This window comes from Brassica napus, chromosome A10, assembly GCF_020379485.1.
Source record: "Brassica napus cultivar Da-Ae chromosome A10, Da-Ae, whole genome shotgun sequence".
Taxonomy (NCBI): Eukaryota; Viridiplantae; Streptophyta; class Magnoliopsida; order Brassicales; family Brassicaceae; genus Brassica; species Brassica napus.
In genome coordinates, this window is record NC_063443.1 from 4641680 (window position 1) to 4661984 (window position 20305).

Below are 20305 nucleotides of genomic sequence, written 5' to 3' on the forward strand. Positions count from 1 at the left end.
AAGACGTCGACCGATACACTTTTGCCAACATCGATCGATTGTCAGTTGAGGACATCGATCGACGGGTTCTAGCCAGGCCTATGCGCGAGTATGAAATGCCCTACTAAGATTCTAAATTGGTGGTTAGCCCTCTCTAGCAATCCTAATATGATAGATAGATGTCAGGATGGGATAACAAGGGTGCTTGAATATGCAAACCTATGATCAAGTTCTAGTTAGCTAGGCTAAAACAAGCAATGAATACAAATCTATCATGAATATCACAACAAGGCAGATCTATAGTTTGGGGCTAATCCCACAAACTTATCTGAACCCTGGATCTAACAGTTGAACTACTCAGACATAGCAAAGCAATTCATATCAATAGATAAATAGAAACTCATAGAATAGATGATAAGAAAATGAAACAAGGAGTTCCAATCACAAGTGATCTTCTCTCCAAATGAAACTTGTAACAAAACTAGGTCTAGAAAAGAAAAAGCTCTCCCTGCCGTCAAACACTTAGGCAGTATATATTCTACTAGGTTAAAAACTCGTCAGGGCATTTTGGTAATTTGGCTTGGCCTTGGTCTTTAAGTCTGCTGAATCCAAAATGTCGCGTCTGGTGTCTCGACATCGATCGACGGTACTTGTGTACATCGATCGATATTAATCTTCATCTGTCGAGGCATTTCCGGATATCGATCGTCAACACTGATCCGCATCGATCGATTATTCTTCCTCTCGTCGACCTCTAAGTGGTCAGCTCGGGTGAAATTTCCTTTATGCTCTAAAATGCTCCAAAGTCATAGCTTTACTCCGAAATGCACCTGAACCTGAAAAACATACCTAGAAGAGTAGAAAACATAGATATATATATATATATATATATATATATATATAGTAAAATAATAATATACCATGGATAAAAATGGTCAAATCCAAGGTATATCAACTCCCCCAGACTTATCCTTTTGCTTGTCCTCAAGCAAAACATACAGGCAGTCTCTCTGAAAGAGGTTTGAAAATATTTGGGAACTTAAGATTTTAAAAACATAGAAATCTTTCCTCAACAATTTTGCAACCACATTTAAAAAGTCCTAATCACAAAAGCACACTATGCAATATTGTAGCTTAGCAACCATTTCTAACATAACACAACTCATCAATTCACGTCTGACATCCCCTCTACTGATTTCATTTCTTAGCATAAATATAAAGTGAATGCTTTACCTTGGGAGTATCGATCACAGGATGCAAAGATTTCAGACAGGTATCTGGAGCTGCAGGTAAAAGTTAGTTCCTAGTTTCTCTCTCTCTAATTTCTCTCTTGAGTCAAAGTCTGCTTCCATTGCAGGATCAGTGACCAAGATTGGACAGGCTTCCATGAATCAAAACTTAATGGTGGTTGCCACCAAGTTCTGTTCACTTCTTTTTGACCTATATCCAAGAGTTTTTTGCGAAAGCGAGCATTGAAGATTGCCGCCTCCAAGTTCCGTTTCAAACTCTTTTATTTGAGTCCTTATGAATCAAGCCTTAATGGTTTTAGCCACCAAGTCTTGTTCAGACTCATCCTAATTAAACAATAGATCTTACTTTTTTTTTTTTTAATACTCTATAACTAATCTAGGGTCAAAATCTAGAGAGAGAAAATGTGATAAATAATCTAAACCAGGCGTTACCTTCCAGACCTATCTGAAGAATCCGATCTCATGTATACCAAGCCCCAAGACAAGCGGTTATGTCAGGTTTAGTGTTGGAAATCAGCTTTGGTTACTTCATACGGTTCAAGGCAAGTGTGTAGTTGATAGGTTGATCTGCTTTAGCATCTTTAGTGCTATCTGCAATCAGTAAATCTAAAATGGTACTAAAGATTGGTTAGATATTCATGTTTAAATTAATATAAGATTATAGTCCCTATTTTCGATAGCTAAGAATAATTTATTTGAAATTCTTTTTTACGTAAGAATAAATTAAATTATATCAGTAAATCTCCCCCCAGACTTAAATTACACTGTCCCAGTGTAACTCAGCCGGAGTTATGATGAAATGTGTATGACGTACGAAATGTAACAAGTAGGTAAGATACATCTGACCGGATTAAATATCGATCGATGGGTAAGTGTTACATCGATCGTCGTGTGGTTGCCTATGTCGAACGATGTCGACGTCTCGTCGTCGGTCGATATTCAAGTCCTCCTACTTGGTTCTCCTAAATCTGAAGGAGATAAAACGAAAGAAATTAAATGCTAGTTAATAAAACCAAAGTAAAATACCTAATAGTGGGTTGCCTCACACTCAGCGCTTGGTTATAGTCATTTAGCTTGATTGTGGTAGTGATTGGCTATTGGGTGGTGATATACCCTGGATTTGACCCATTTTTATCCATGGTATATTACTATTTTACTATATATATATATCTATGTTTTCTACTCTTCTAGGTATGTTTTCAGGTTCAGGTGCATTTCGGAGTAAAGCTATGACTTTGGAGCACTTTGGAGCATAAATGACATTTCACCCGAGCTGACCACTTAGAGGTCGACGAGAGGAAGAATAATCGATCGATACGCATCAGTGCTGACGATCGATATCAGGAAATGCTTCGACAGATGAAGATCATTATCGATCGATTTACACATATACCGTCGATCGATGTCGAGACACCAGACGCGACATTTTGGATTCAGCAGACTTAAAAACCAAGGCCAAGCCAAATTACCAAAATGCCCTGACGAGTTTTTAACCTAGTAGAATATATACTGCCTAAGTGTTTGACGGCAGAGAGAGCTTTTTCTTTTCTAGACCTAGTTTTGTTACAAGTTTCATATGGGAGAGAAGATCACTTGTGATTTGAACTCCTTGTTTCATTTCTTTATCATCTATTGTATGAGTTTCTATTTATCCATTGATATGAATTACTTTGATATGTCTGAGTAGTTCAACTGTTAGATCCAGGGTTCAGATAGGTTTGTGGGATTAGCCCCAAACTATAGATCTGCCTTGTTGTGATATTCATGATAGATTTGTACTTATTGCTTGTTTTAGCCTAGCTAACTAGGACATGATCATAGGATTGCATATGCAAGCACCCTTGTTATCCCATCCTGACATCTATCAATCATACTAGGATTGCTAGAGAGGGCTAACCGCCAATTTAGAATCTTAGTAGAGCATTTTCATACTCGCGCATAGGCCTGGCTAGAACCCATCGATCGATGTCCTCAACTGACAATCGATCGATGTTGGCAAACGTGTATCAGTCGACGTCTTAATAGTCTATCGATCGACACTCTCTTGTGTCTGCATCTAACCGGTGAGACACAAGATCTAGTCTCTTAACCAATGGTACATGCGACAGCTGATCACTGAGTTAAGCGAATGAGATCTAATATATCATGCATGCAACAATTAGGCATCTATAGGAATTATAATCTCCAACACCTGAATAGTGGCCCTGCATCTAATATTATTTCCAACCTAAGTTACATTTATCATTTACTCGCTAGTTACTATTGCTATTTTATTTAAAACATTACAACCTTTAGAATTAATAAACATTAGATTTAATTGTTTCCTAGCTCCTTGTGGATTCGATCCCTAAGTACTACATCTGAACCTCTTTTGATGAGAGTAACACTCCTTAGGGTAATTTGAGTGGTATCAAATTTGGCGCCGTTGCCGGGGAGCTTTGATCGCCATTAGATTTAGTTTTATTAGTTCTTATTCTTTTCTTTACCCTTTTCTAATAATCTTTCTTTTCTTGTCTTTTCAGGTGCATGCCCAGCGGTACCAGAAGCAACAAGGAGAAAGACTTGCTGTTCTCAGACGATCCTGCTCATTTGGATCGCACCATCCGTAGAGGTCAACGTTCCACATCGCTCGACGCAACCACTTCGTCGTCGATCGATACGCACGACCAACCTTCGACCGACACCAGACCGTCATCGTCGATCGATCCCAGTCGTCCGACAACGATCGATACTACACCGTGTACGTCGATCGATAACGTGTCGTCAAAAATGGTAAACATTATTATTCTAACTCAGGATGAGAACGGAAACCTGTATGACCAGGCCGGTCATCTGCGTAATGCAACAGGTCAGAAAATAGATGCTCAGGGAACTGTAATCCCTGATGCTGATGCTACAGGAGCTGCTCAACCTGTAGATGAGGAGGCTCGATCGAAACCACTAGCCGACTACAATCGCCCAGATGAGTACTATTCCAACAGATCAGCAATTCGACTTCCGGAGATCCAGAAGCAGAATTTCGAGCTGAAGCCTCAATACTACACTCTCGTGTCGCAGATACCCTACTCTGGGTTACCGCACGAGCATCCTATGGACCATTTGAAACGGTTCGAGGATCTAATCGCTGCCATTCGATTGGAAGGAGTCCCCGAAGATTACCTGCTGTGCAAGCTCTTCAGATACACGCTGAATGGAGAAGCGATGCACTGGCTTAGGCAGCAACCCACATGATCTTTAACATCCTGGAGCGACATCAAGAATGCTTTCTTACGAAACTTCTTCGATGAGGTGCGCGCTGAAAAACTTCGGAAAAAAATTTCCACATTCTCGCAGAAGGCTGGAGAGTCCTTCAAAGATGCGTGGATTAGATTTAGGTTTTTCCAGCGAGACTGTCCACACCACGGATTTAATGAAGTGCAGCTGCTAAGCACTTTCTTCCGAGGTCTCGCCTTACAGTATCAAATGGCTCTTGATACGGCGAGTGAAGGAAACTTCACTACTCGGAACCCGTTGGAAGCTGTGAGAGTTATCGAAAACCTGTCTAACAGCAGCAGCACCAAAAACACTGACTCTGAACGGAAGAAGTCTGTAGCCTCTATCGGGAAGGAACAGATGGACGAAGTAAGAGCTAAGTTAGATGTGGTGCACGAACTTCTTAGGAAGCAAGTATGTTCAGCTGAAGGAGAAGTAGCATATACCGAAGGAGAAGAAGATGTGAACTACATCGGAGGTATCGGATTTCAAAAATTTGGAAACCAGGGCGGACACAGAAACTTCTTTGGAAATGGCCAAAGAAATAACCAAAGTTCACAATTTCAAAAACCCTTCAACAACAGCAAGAGCTACTCGAACTCTTACTATCAAAATCCACCACCCCAAACTCAGGAAAGCAAGATCGAAGAAATGCTTGATCGAGTACTGTTGGGACAACAACAAATCACCGTGGATTTCAACGGTAAGATAGACTCTGCCTACAACAATCTGAACACCAAAATCGAGACCTTAGGGACTCAGGTGAGAAAACTTGAAACCCAAGTAATTCAGAGGGGCGAGACTATTAAGAGGCAAGAAGCTTTTGCTAGAGAAGCAGGAGCCGACAAAGGAAAACACCACGTAAATGCCATCATAGATGATGAATTCTGGCAAGTGGTGAGAAATGAAAACCTTGAGGAAGGGGATTTCGAAGTCGAAAGCTCCATGAGTCTCGGCGGATCCCAATGGTGTCGACCGATGTCGATGAACTCGCATCGATCGACAGACCATGATGAAGATCGATGGACGGATTACTCCAGACATCGATCGACGTCGTCTGCCGATTCGACTGAATGCAATGCGGTTCGAATTCTAACTCATGAAGAATTCGCAGCTAAGCATCCTCACCCACCCTCCCCTTTCTATGAAAAAATCGATCGATCGGTTAACTCAACCATCGATCGACAGAGTGAGTCCGACGTCGATCGTCACAACACACCTCCCATCGATCGACATGCACCTCTGACATACCGAGTGCGGTTACCCTCAATCGATAATGATTACATCAATGCACTCAGACCACCACCTAAACCATTAGCAAACCCACCCAAACCAACACCCAACCCTTTAAATAGTTCAACAGAACCTGTTCAAGAGGAACAATAATCTGAAGGGAGAAGGTTAAGGAAAAGGAAGGAGAAGATTCCTAAAAACCTTAAGAGGGAAGCTAACGATAAGGAGATGGATGGTTTCACTAAACGAGTCCTCAGAATCCCAATCGAAATACCTTTTGATGAAGCTTACTTCACACACCGGTTGTGGATGTTCTTCAGAAAAACAAAGGTAACTGAGGAGGACATTAGGAGAATGTTTCATCAAGTCAGAGGAAAGATGAAACACACGATCACATTGACGAAGAAGAGTGATCCTGGGAAGTTTGCAATACCATGCATAGTCAAGGGTGTTAAATTTCCCCATTCAATGTGTGACACAGGAGCATCGGTTAGTATCCTCCCTCGGATCATGGCGGACCAGCTTGGTTTGACCATCGAACCCTCAACAGAATCCTTCACCTTCGTGGATCTTTCAGAGAAACGATCCGGAGGCATCATAAGAGATTTGGAGGTGCTGATTGGTAATGCCCTTGTCCCTGTAGATTTTCATGTCTTAGACATCGAGCTTAACTGGAACTCTTCACTTCTGCTTGGAAGATCCTTCCTAGCTACAGTAGGAGCTGTATGTGACATGAACAAAAACAAATTGTGTCTAACGCTCATAGACCCAAACATCCACTACGATCCCATCCGACCTAAGAGAAAGGTAATTAATTCTGTGGATTATGGGAAAGAACTCGGCTTCATTGGCGCATGCCATTGTGGAGCAGAGTATGAATCGGAGTACGAAACAGAGTACTCGGAATCGATCGACACCACAACCTTTCCATCGATCGATTCCAATGTGTCAACGGTGACCGATGACCACAACAATACGTCACTCGACGTAATGCACCCACTTGACCATTTCGCTTCACCTAATCATTGCTACCAACATTTTGCCTTCCAACCTCCAATCAGGAGAGGACATGATGATTATTTCATAGGCAGTTGGGCAAACAGTGGTTTCCATGAAAGTTTTGCAGTTGACACTGTAATTACTTCACCTCATGAAGAACATACCAAGGAATACGATGAGGATTACTGGAAAGACCGTGCAATAGAAATGTCTTTGCAGGATGAAAGACTTGAAACACACAATTTCACCAACACGTTTCCAACATCGTTCGAAGCTGTGAAATCCACATCGGTCGATCCCCACCCTCGTCCAGCAAAAAAACCGCTCACATCGATCGACACCAGTAAAGGAACATCGATCGATATTCGCGCCGCAGCGAAAACTCAGGAGCAGGAGAATATTCCCTCCCTAACTAGGTTTACAGATACCTATATAAATCGTTTTGCACAACAGAAACCACCTACACACATTAGAGCAAACACACAAGCAAATAAGATGAACACTCTTCCTTCTACATCAACAGAAAAATCCATGAAGAGCAATCATCTCAAGAACACAAATTCTGTAGAAATTACTCTGCCATCGATCGATGTAACTGTATCTACGTCGATCGATACTACTCTAAACCCTAATCTCTCTATTTCTAAAAAGAATAATTATGCAAACATTGATTACGGTTTTCTAACACCTGATGAATTTGGTATTTTCAGGGATCCAGATGGCAACGCACGTGCAATGGATGGAAGGATTTTACAAGTGTCCAGAGAGGACATAGCAGACATCCTTCAAGTAACCAATGGACCTGACAACCTGTTCTCACAGCAACGTGGCACTCCAGACGTCATTCTAACAGATCCCAACAACCACGCAGGAGTCACCACAACAGAAACCAACCCAGATCTATCACGCCAACCAAAAGGGCAAGCATCGATCGACGGTATCATGGAGACATCGATCGACAGGGAACACCAACTTCGATCGATATGGATAATCCGACGTCGATCGACAGACGCTATGAATGTGGGAGGCACGCTTTCGACATGTATGGAGCCAGAAAGTTCACTTAGGAACAAAGGGACGAATATGGAGTCTACAGAGATGAGCGTGGACACGCACGAAGCGCAGCTGGTGAGATGATACCTGTCACAAAGGACAACATCAGGAAAATACTGGAAAGAGCATCTCTTTTTGAAGAGAGCCACATCTGTCTTCCAGAACATGCCACTTCCTTCACACTCACAAGTCTAGCACCAGAGCTCTACACCAAAGAAGAAATCGATGAAATGGTGTTTGGTATTTGTGGAGCTTAGGAGAAACTGGGAGATGAGCTCAAAACACTGGTAGATGAAACACATCAGCCTTTGAATAGAGGCTACAATGAGCTTTTCAGATGTATAGCAGAAATGAGGACAGAAATTGATAGTTTACGTCAACAATTTGAGAAGGAAGCTACGACCTTAGCATCGATCGACGCACCATGTGCAAAATCGATCGACGTCAGTCTTCCTACAGCTCAAACCCTTGCAGAACCGCGATGCTCAACACAACACAGGGATGAATGGGAAGTCTCATACATCGACACAAGGATAAACGACGTTTACTGCCCTCTCAACAACAACGTGGACTTGCTAAGCACCAAAACTGAGCTACTACAGCAAGACCTGGACACCATTCGCAAGAAGGACCAACATCCAGCCACATCGATCGACATGTGCACCTTCACATCGCTCGACGCCAAAGTCTCAGCAATGAATGAGAGGCTGAGGACTTACGAGGATATGCATGACCGTTTTATATCACCAGTCATGATATATTTAAACAAATTGTCTAGTCAACTACTTGATGCCCAAAAAGATATTGAGAACATTACTAATCAAAGTTTTTTGCAGGAAAAATCAACATCGATCGACAGGCTAAGAGGACCCTGGATCGATGGCAGGAAACCTGTGGAGTTACTTCCTTACACAGCAGCAGAAGTTGACAAGATCACATCCAAGATCTACACTGCTCTAGACAACATGGAGGAACGACTTGACAAACGCTGCGATGACATCTACTTTCCTTTCGACAACAAAATCAGTGGACTAGACAACCACGCAGAATGGCTACAGAAAGAAGTCAAAGCCATTCAGAGGCAACTCGCAGCTCAACATCAGATATCAGCATCGATCGACAGGACAAAGACAAAATCGATCGACTGCAACTCATTGAGATCGACCAACGAGCACATAATCGCATCGATCGACGCCGAGTCTACAACAATCGGCGAGCAGCTGATACACAAGACAGTGGAGTCAATGCAAAAGGAACTGACAGATCTTTCAGCTTCCGCCTATGACAACATAGGCTGGCACCATGTCAGCATTGACAACATTCAAGAAAGGCTACATAACATCTCCAATGTACTTGGGAAGATGGATGACAAATGGACAAGAAATGATGAGGCCACAAGAAGTTTCATTGCATCTTGGTCCAGAATGCGCAGAGATGACGTGGATGCTTGTTGGGGTCAAAATCGGTCACGACGGAATCAATGTCTGAAAGTCCGTAAAAATCAGCATAACCGTTTTTACGAAAAGTAATCTTCGTAAAGATATCTTTACGAACAGCCTTGCAGTAAAATATCGTCCAAATCTCGATCGAACCACTAAATACCGATTGTCCGAAGGCAACGGACATGTATCCAAATCGGCCGCGGACAAGCTCGAGTATGGAAATCAGACCGCAGACAAGCCAAGCTCGATCGATACGCGGCAACCAAGCATGCACACAGCTCGGTCGCTACGTAGCGACCGAGCATCCGTCTCGCTTGGTCGCTACGTAGCGACCGAGCCCGAGCCAAGCTCGGTCGCTACGTAGCGACCGAGCCCGAGCCAAGCTCGGTCGCTACGTAGCGACCGAGCGATCGTCCCGCTCGGTCGCTACGTAGCGACCGAGCCCGAGCCAAAGCTCGGTCGCTACGCAGCGACCGAGCTCGAGCCAAAGCTCGGTCGCTACGTAGCGACCGAGCGATCGTCCCGCTCGGTCGCTACTTATCGACCGAGCTCAGCCAAGCTCGATCGCTACGTAGCGACCGAGCGATCGTCCCGCTCGGTCGCTACATAGCGACCGAGCTCGAGCCAAAGCTCGGTCGCTACGTAGCGACCGAGCGATCGTCCCGCTCGGTCGCTACGTAGCGACCGAGCTCGAGCCAAAGCTCGGTCGCTACGTAGCGACCGAGCGATCGTCCCGCTCGGTCGCTACGTAGCGACCGAGCGATCGTCCCGCTCGGTCGCTACGTAGCGACCGAGCTCAGCCAAGCTCGGTCGCTACGTAGCGACCGAGCTCGAGCCAAAGCTCGGTCGCTACGTAGCGACCGAGCGATCGTCCCGCTCGGTCGCTACATAGCGACCGAGCTCGAGCCAAAGCTCGGTCGCTACGTAGCGACCGAGCGATTGTCCCACTCGGTCGCTACGTAGCGACCGAGCTCGAGCCAAAGCTCGGTCGCTACGTAGCGACCGAGCGATCGTCCCGCTCGGTCGCTACGTAGCGACCGAGCTCGAGCCAAAGCTCGGTCGCTAAGCGATCGTCCCGCTCGGTCGCTACGTAGCGACCGAGCTCGAGCCAAACCTCGGTCGCTACGTGGCGACCGAGCGATCGTCCCGCTCGGTCGCTACGTAGCGACCGAGCTCGAGCCAAAGTTTGGTCGCTACGAAGCGACCAGGCTCGAGCCAAAGTTCGGTCGCTGTGTAGCGATTGAACCTTTCCGAACGTCAATACGACACCAGTTCTTGCATTCTTGTCAAAACCTTCGAATGCTATCTCCCGAAGACCGTAGCAAGCTCAGTCCATGTTTCCCGCCATTCTAATTCATCGATCAAACTTCGCGGATTAGAAACCTTGGAAAACTCGTAGTAAACGTGTCGAGTCGGAAGACGGCCCAAAGGGACCTAAAACACGACTCGAGGCCCTTCCTACGATTTTCCTAATCAAAAGCCCGTAAACCACAGCCTGGTTTACGCTTGGTCCACAAGGAAGGATAAATGTCAAGTTTCCGCGGATAAATACGGAAGTTTTGAAGATAATTGTGAAGATCGGGAAAAATGGAATATCTCTATTTTTATGCTATGGCGGCTTAAGGGCAGAAGAGTAAAAGCGTAAACCGACCTTGGAGCTAGTATATAAGGAGTCCTAGGCGAGGAGCAAGAGGGTGAGCTTTTTAGATTCGGAATTCTCTGCACTTAGAAACTTTAGGCTTATTCTCGACAAGTTCGGTTTCTATGACTTGCACTCAATTACCAGACGAACTCGCCCTGGCAGTTCGATCTCTTGTCCAGCTCTATCAATTGAACTACGTTCGGCTTGATCCTCGAAAGGGGTACGTAGGCAGCCTTTAACAAGGTTCAGTCCGAAATCAATCTAAGCCTTTTAGATATCTTTTTCGTCCTTTGTTATCGAGCTGCAACTCAACTAGGATTAGGGTTTTATGTTGCTAGAACTAGGTAACTCGCTGACGGCCCCTGCGGCCAAAGCCTTTGTATTCTCTTGTAATGATCGCAACGCTCTTACGCGGACTCGAAATAAGATCTACTGTTTTCTCTAAACTCGTTTGTTATCTTTTCATGATTTCCGCATATATTCGATCACTTGTCGTTGGCTCTCGCAGAGATCCGGGACCTCTGGGAAATTAGGGTTTTCCTAGTTTCCTTATTTAAACGGAAATTGACAGTGCGAATTTCGGTTCCCACAATGCTTGCTTTCCAACAAGCAGCTGCTTCTCCACCCAATAGCAAATCACTTCCACAGTCAAGCTAAATGACTATAACCAAGCGCTGAGTGGGAGGCAACCCATTATTAGGTATTTTACTTTGGTTTTATTAGCTAGCATTTAATTTCTTTCGTTTTATTTCTTTCAGATTTAGGAGACCCAAGTAGGAAAACTTTTATATCGACCGACGACGAGACGTCGACATCGTTCGACATAGGCAACCACACGACGATCGATGTAACACTTATCCATTGATCGATATCTAACACGGTCAGATGTATCCTATCTACTTGTTACATTTCGTACATCATACACTTTTCATCATAACTCCGGCTGAGTTACACTGGGACAGTGTAATTTAAGTCTGGGGGAGATTTACTGATATAATTTATTTTATTCTTACGTAAAAAGGAATTTCAAATAAATTATGCTTAGCTATCGAAAATAGGGATTATAATCTTATACTGGTTTAAACATGAATATCTAACCAATCTTTAGCACCATTTTAGATTTACTGATTGCAGATAGCACTAAAGATGCTAAAGCAGATCAACCTATCAACTACACACATGCCTTGAACCGTATGAAGTAACCAAAGCTGATTTCCAACACTAAACCTGACATAACCGCTTGTCTTGGGGCTTGGTATACATGGGATCGGATTCTTCAGATAGGTCTGGAAGGTAACGCCTGGTTTTAGATTCTTTATCACATTTTCTCTCTCTAGATTTCGACCCTAGATTAGTTCTATTTAAAAAATATATATATATATATATATATATATCTATAAGAAAGATCTATTGTTTAATTAGGATGAGTCTGAACAGGACTTGGTGGCTAAAACCATTAAGGCTTGATTCATAAAGACTCAAATAAAAGAGTTAGAAACGGGACTTGGAGGCGGCAATCTTCAAGGCTCACTTTCGCAAAGAACTCTTGGATATATGTCAAAAAGAAGTGAACAGAACTTGGTGGCAACCACCATTAAGTTTTGATTCATGGAAGCCTGTCCAAACTTGGTCACTGATCCTGCAATGGAAGCAGACTTTGACTCAAGAGAGAAATTTAGAGAGAGAGAAACTAGGAACTAACCTTTACCTGCAGCTCCAGAAACCTATCTGAAATCCTTGCATCCTGTGATCGATACTCCCAAGGTAAAGCATTCACTTTATATTTATGTAAGAAATGAAATCAGTAGAGGGGATGTCAGACGTGAAATGATGAGTTGTGTTATGTTAGAAATGGTTGCTAAGCTAGGATTTTGCATAGTGTGCTTTTGTGATTAGGACTGTTTAAATGTGGTTGCAAAATTGTTGAGGAAAGATTTCTATGTTTTTTAAAAAATCTTAAGTTCCCAAATATTTTCAAACCTCTTTCAGAGAGACTGCCTGTATGTTTTGCTTGAGGATAAGCAAAAGGGTAAGTCTCGGGGAGTTGATATACCCTTGATTTGACCCAATTTTATCCATGGTATATTACTATTTTACTATATATATATCTATGTTTTCTACTCTTCTATGTATGTTTTCAGGTTCAGGTGCATTTCGGAGTAAAGCTATGACTTTGGAGCACTTTGGAGCATAAAGGACATTTCACCCGAGCTGACCACTTAGAGGTCGACGAGAGGAAGAATAATCGATCGATACGCATCAGTGCTGACGATCGATATCAGGAAATGCCTCGACAGATGAAGATCAATATCGATCGATTTACACATATACCGTCGATCGATGTCGAGACACCAGACGCGACATTTTGGATTCAGCAGACTTAAAAACCAAGGCCAAGCCAAATTACCAAAATGCCCTGACGAATTTTTAACCTAGTAGAATATATACTGCCTAAGTGTTTGACGGCAGAGAGAGCTTTTTCTTTTCTAGACCTAGTTTTGTTACAAGTTTCATATGGGAGAGAAGACCACTTGTGATTGGAACTTCTTGTTTCATTTCTTTATCATCTATTCTATGAGTTTCTATTTATCCATTGATATGAATTGCTTTGCTATGTCTGAGTAGTTCAACTGTTAGATCCAGGGTTCAGATAGGTTTGTGGGATTAGCCCCAAACTATAGATCTGCCTTGTTGTGATATTCATGATAGATTTGTACTTATTGCTTATTTTAGCCTAGCTAACAAGGATATGATCATAGGATTGCATATTCAAGCACCCTTGTTATCCCATCCTGACATCTATCTATCATACTAGGATTGCTAGAGAGGGCTAACCGCCAATTTAGAATCTTAGTAGAGCATTTTCATACTCGCGCATAGGCCTGGCTAGAACCCATCGATCGATGTCCTCAACTGACAATCGATCGATGTTAGTAAACGTGTATCGGTCGACGTCTTAATAGACTATCGATCGACACTCTCTTGTGTCTGCATCTAACCGGTGAGACACAAGATCTAGTCTGTTAACCAGTGGTACATGCGACAGCTGATCACCGAGTTAAGCGAATGAGCTCTAATATATCATGCATGCAACAGTTAGGCATCTATAGGAATTATAATCTCCAACACCTGAATAGTGGCCATGCATCTAATATCATTTCCAACCTAAGTTACATTTATCATTTACTCGCTAGTTACTATTGCTATTTTATTTAAAACACTACAACCTTTAGAATTAATAAGCACTAGATTTAATTGTTCCCTAGCTCCTTGTGGATTCGATCCCTAAGTACTACATCTGAACCTCTTTTGATGAGAGTAACACTCCTTAGGGTAATTTGAGTGGTATCAGGTGGAGAAGCAGCTGCTTGTTGGAAAGCAAGCATCCACGTCATCTCTGCGCATTCTGGACCAAGATGCAATGAAACTTCTTGTGGCCTCATCATTTCTTGTCCATTTGTCATCCATCTTCCCAAGTACATTGGAGATGTTCTGTAGCCTTGCTTGAATGTTGTCAATGCTGACCTGGTGCCAGCCTATGTTGTCATAGGCGTATGCTGAAAGATCTGTTAGTTCCTTTTGCATTGACTCTACTGTCTTGTGTATCAGCTGCTCGCCGATTGGTATAGACTCGGCGTCGATCGATGCGATTACGTGTTTGTTGGTCGATCTCGGTGAGTTGCTGTCGATCGATTTTGCTTTTGTCCTGTCGATCGATGCTGATATCTGATGTTGAGCTGCGAGTTGCCTCTGAATGGCTTTGACTTCTTTTTGTAGCCATTCTGCGTGGTTGTCTAGTCCACTGATTTTGTTGTCGAATGGAAAGTAGATGTCATCGCAGCGTTTGTCAAGTCGTTCCTCCATGGTGTCTAGATCTTGGATGTGATCTTGTCAACCTCTGCTTCTGTGTAAGGAAGTAACTCCACAGGTTTCTTACCATCGATCCAGGGTCCTCTTAGCCTGTCGATCGAATGCTGATTTTACCTGCAAAAAACTTTGATTAGTAATGTTCTCAATATCCTTTTGGGCATCAAGTAATTGACTAGAAAATTTGTTTAAATCTATCATGACTGGTGATATAAAACGGTCATGCATATCCTTGTAAGTCCTCAGCCGCTCATTCATTACTGAGACTTTGGCGTCGAGCGATGTGAAGGTGCACATGTCGATCGATGTGGCTGGATGTTGGTCCTTCTTGCGAATGGTGTCCAGATCTTGCTGTAGTAGCTCGATTTTAGTGCTTAGCCAGTCCACGTTGTTGTTGAGAGGGCAGTAAACGTCGTTTATCCTCGTGTCGATGTATGAGACTTCCCATTCATCCATGTGTTGTGTTGAACATCGTGGTTCAGCAAGGATCTTAGCTGTAGGAAGACTGACGTCGATCGATGTTGCACGTGGTGCGTCGATCGATGCTGAGGTCGTAGCTTCCTTCTCAAGTTGCTGACGTAAACTTTCAATTTCTGTCCTCATTTCTGCCATACATCTGAAAAGCTCATTGTAGCCTCTATGCAAAGGCTGGTGTGTTTCATCTACCAGTATTTTGAGCTCCTCTCTTAGTTTCTCCTGAGCTCCACAAATACCAAACACCATTTCATCGATTTCTTCTTTGGTGTAGAGTTCTGGTGCCAGACTTGTGAGTGTGAAGGAAGTGGCATGTTCTGGAAGACAGATGTGGCTCTCTTCAAAAAGAGATGCTCTTTCCAGTATTTTCCTGATGTTGTCCTTTGTGACAGGTATCATCTCACCAGCTGCGCTTCGTGCGTGTCCACGCTCATCTCTATAGACTCCATATTCGTCCATTTGTTCCCAAGTGAACTTTCTGGCTCCATACATGTCGAAAGCGCGCCTCCCACATTCATAGCGTCTGTCGATCGACGTCGGATCATCCATATCGATCGACATTGGTGTTACCCTGTCGATCGATGTCTCCATGATACCGTCGATCGATGCTTGCCCTTTTGGTTGGCGTGATAGATCTGGGTTGGTTTCTGTTGTGGTGACTCCTGCGTGGTTGTTAGGATCTGTTAGAATGACGTCTGGAGTACCACGTTGCTGTGAGAACAGGTTGTCGGGTCCATTGGTTACTTGAAGGATGTCTGCTATGTCCTCTCTGGACACTTGTAAAATCCTTCCATCCATTGCACGTGCGTTGCCATCTGGATCCCTGAAAATACCAAATTCATCAGGTGTTAGAAAACCGTAATCAATGTTTGCATAATTATTCTTTTTAGAAATAGAGAGATTAGGGTTTAGAGTAGTATCGATCGACGTAGATACAATTACATCGATCGATGGCAGAGTAATTTCTGCAGAATTTGTGTTCTTGAGATGATTGCTCTTCATGGATTTTTCTGTTGATGTAGAAGGAAGAGTGTTCATCTTATTTGCTTGTGTGTTTGCTCTAATGTGTATAGGTGGTTTCTGTTGTGCAAAACGATTTATATAGGTATCTGTAAACCTAGTTAGGGAGGGAATATTCTCCTGCTCCTGAGTTTTCGCTGCGGCGAGAATATCGATCGATGTTCCTTTTGGTGTGTCGATCGATGTGGGCGGTTGTTTTGCTGGACGAGGGTGTGTATCGACCGATGTGGATTTCACAGCTTCGAACGATGTTGGAAACGTGTTGGTGAAATTGTGTGTTTCAAGTCTTTCATCCTGCAAAGACATTTCTATTGCACGTTCTTTCCAGTAATCCTCATCGTATTCCTCGGTATGTTCCTCATGAGGTGAAGTAATTACAGTGTCAACTGCAAAACTTTCATGGAAACCACTGTCTGCCCAACTGCCTATGGAATAATCATCATGTCCTCTCCTGGTTGGAGGTTGGAAGGCAAAATGTTGGTAGCAATGATTAGGTGAAGCGAAATGGTCAAGTGGGTGCATTACGTCGAGTGACGTATTGTTGTGGTCATCGGTCACCGTTGACACATTGGAATCGATCGATGGAAAGATTGGGGTGTCGATCGATTCCGAATACTCTGTTTCGTACTCCGATTCATACTCTGCTCCACAATGGCATGCGCCAATAAAGCCTAGTTCTTTCCCATAATCCACAGAATTAATTACCTTTGTCTTAGGTCGGATGGGATCGTAGTGGATGTTTGGGTCTATGAGCGTTAGACACAATTTATTTTTGTTCATGTCACATACAGCTCCTACTGTAGCTAGGAAGGATCTTCCAAGCAGAAGTGAAGAGTTCCAGTTAAGCTCGATGTCTAAGACATGAAAATCTACAGGGACAAGGGCATTACCAATCAGTACCTCCAGATCTCTTATGATGCCTCCGGATCGTTTCTCTGAAAGATCCACGAAGGTGAAGGATTCTGTTGAGGGTTCGATGGTCAAACCAAGCTGGTCCGCCATGATCCGAGGGAGGATACTAACCGATGCTCCTGTGTCACACATTGAATGGGGAAATTCAACACCCTTGACTATGCATGGTATTGCAAACTTCCCAGGATCACTCTTCTTCGTCAATGTGATCCTGTGTTTCATCTTTCCTCTGACTTGATGAAACATTCTCCTAATGTCCTCCTCAGTTACCTTTGTTTCTCTGAAGAACATCCACAACCGGTGTGTGAAGTAAGCTTCATCAAAAGGTTTTTCGATTGGGATTCTGAGGACTCGTTTAGTGAAACCATCCATCTCCTTATCGTTAGCTTCCCTCTTAAGGTTTTTAGGAATCTTCTCCTTCCTTTTCCTTAACCTTCTCCCTTCAGATTCTTGTTCCTCTTGAACAGGTTCTGTTGAACTATTTAAAGGGTTGGGTGTTGGTTCGGGTGGGTTTGCTAATGGTTTAGGTGGTGGTCTGAGTGCATTGATGTAATCATTATCGATTGAGGGTAACCGCACTCGGTATGTCAGAGGTGCCTGTCGATCGATGGGAGGTGTGTTGTGACGATCGATGTCGGACTCACTCTGTCGATCGATGGTTGAGTTAACCGATCGATCGATTTTTTCATAGAAAGGGGAGGGTGGGTGAGGATGCTTAGCTGCGAATTCTTCATGAGTTAGAATTCGAACCGCATTGCATTCAGTCGAATCGGCAGACGACGTCGATCGATGTCTGGAGTAATCCGTCCATCGATCTTCATCATGGTCTGTCGATCGATGCGAGTTCATCGACATCGGTCGACACCATTGGGATCCGCCGAGACTCATAGAGTTTTCGACTTCGAAATCCCCTTCCTCAAGGTTTTCATTTCTCACCACTTGCCAGAATTCATCATCTGTTATGGCATTTACGTGGTGTTTCCCTTTGTCGGCTCCTGCTTCTGTAGCAAAAGCTTCTTGCCTCTTAATAGTCTCGCCCGTCTGAATTACTTGGGTTTCAAGTTTTCTCACCTGAGTCCCTAAGGTCTCGATTTTGGTGTTCAGATTGTTGTAGGCAGAGTCTATCTTACCGTTGAAATCCACGGTGATTTGTTGTTGTCCCAACAGTACTCGATCAAGCATTTCTTCGATCTTACTTTCCTGAGTCTGGGGTGGTGGATTTTGATAGTAAGAGTTCGAGTAGCTCTTGCTGTTGTTGAAGGGTTTTTGAAATTGTGAACTTTGGTTACTTCTTTGGCCATTTCCAAAGAAGTTTCTGTTTCCGCCCTGGTTTCCAAATTTCTGGAATCCGGTACCTCCGATGTAGTTCACATCTTCTTCTCCTTCTGTATCTGCTACTTCTCCTTCAGCTGAACAGACTTGCTTCCTAAGAAGCTCGTGCACCACATCTAACTTAGCTCTTACTTCGTCCATCTGTTCCTTCCCGATAGAGGCTACAGACTTCTTCCGTTCAGAGTCAGTGTTTTTGGTGCTGCTGCTGTTAGCAAGGTTTTCGATAAGTCTCACAGCTTCCAACGGATTCCGAGTAGTGAAGTTTCCTTCACTCGCCGTATCAAGAGCCATTTGATACTGTAAGGCGAGACCTCGGAAGAAAGTGCTTAGCAGCTGCACTTCATTAAATCCGTGGTGTGGACAGTCTCGCTGGAAAAACCTAAATCTAATCCACGCATCTTTGAAGGACTCTCCAGCCTTCTGCGAGAATGTGGAAATTTTGTTCCGAAGTTCTTCAGCGCGCGCCTCATCGAAGAAGTTTCGTAAGAAAGCATTCTTGATGTCGCTCCAGGATGTTAAAGATCCTGTGGGTTGCTGCCTAAGCCAGTGCATCGCTTCTCCATTCAGCGTGTATCTGAAGAGCTTGCACAGCAGGTAATCTTCGGGGACTCCTTCCATCCGAATGGCAGCGATTAGATCCTCGAACCGTTCCAAATGGTCCATAGGATGCTCGTGCGGTAACCCAGAGTAGGGTATCTGCGACACGAGAGTGTAGTATTGAGGCTTCAGCTCGAAATTCTGCTTCTGGATCTCCGGAAGTCGAATCGCTGATCTGTTGGAATAGTACTCATCTGGGCGATTGTAGTCGGCCAGTGGTTTCGATCGAGCGTCCTCATCTACAGGTTGAGCAGCTCCTATAGCATCAGCATCAGGGATTACAGTTCCCTGAGCATCTATTTTCTGACCTGTTGCATTACGCAGATGACCGGCCTGGTCATACAGGTTTCCGTTCTCATCCTGAGTTACAATAATAATGTTTACCATTTTTGACGACACGGTATCGATCGACATATGCGGTGTAGTATCGATCGTTGTCGAACGATTGGGATCGATCGACGATGACGGTCTGGTGTCGGTCGACGGTTGGTTGTGCGTATTGATCGACGACGAAGTGGTTGCGTCGAGCGATGTGGAACGTTGACCTCTACGGATGGTGCGTTCCAAATGAGCAGGATCGTCTGAGAACAGCAAGTCTTTCTCCTTGTTGCTTCTGGTACCGCTGGGCATGCACCTGAAAAGACAAGAAAAAGAAAGATTATTAGAAAAGGGGGTAAAGAAAAGAATAAGAATTAATAAAACTAAATCTAATGGCGATCAAAGCTCCCCGGCAACGGCGCCAAATTTGATACCACTCAAATTACCCTAAGGAGTGTTACTCTCATCAAAAGAGGTTCAGATGTAGTACTTAGGGATCGAATCCACAAGGAGCTAGGGAACAATTAAATCTAGTGTTTATTAATTCTAAAGGTTGTAATGTTTTAAATAAAATAGCAATAGTAACTAGCGAGTAAATGATAAATGTAACTTAGGTTGGAAATGATATTAGATGCAGGGCCACTATTCAGGTGTTGGAGATTATAATTCCTATAGATGCCTAACTGTTGCATGCATGATATATTAGAGCTCATTCGCTTAACTCGGTGATCAGCTGTCGCATGTACCACTGGTTAACAGACTAGATCTTGTGTCTCACCGGTTAGATGCAGACACAAGAGAGTGTCGATCGATAGTCTATTAAGACGTCGACCGATACACGTTTACTAACATCGATCGATTGTCAGTTGAGGACATCGATCGATGGGTTCTAGCCAGGCCTATGCGCGAGTATGAAAATGCTCTACTAAGATTCT

The 20305-nt window shown here is 43.6% G+C and overlaps 2 non-coding genes across 2 annotated transcripts; one reads left to right on the forward strand and one right to left on the reverse strand.

Annotated features, from left to right (window-relative positions):
- Positions 1-4529: 4529 nt before the first annotated feature.
- Positions 4530-4636, reverse strand: LOC125579639. The gene has a single exon (XR_007317699.1). It is a non-coding gene; the product is annotated as a small nucleolar RNA R71 (small nucleolar RNA).
- A 14165-nt stretch (positions 4637-18801) lies between these two features.
- On the forward strand, positions 18802-18907 carry LOC125579642. The gene has a single exon (XR_007317702.1). It is a non-coding gene; the product is annotated as a small nucleolar RNA R71 (small nucleolar RNA).
- The last annotated feature ends 1398 nt before the right edge of the window (positions 18908-20305 follow it).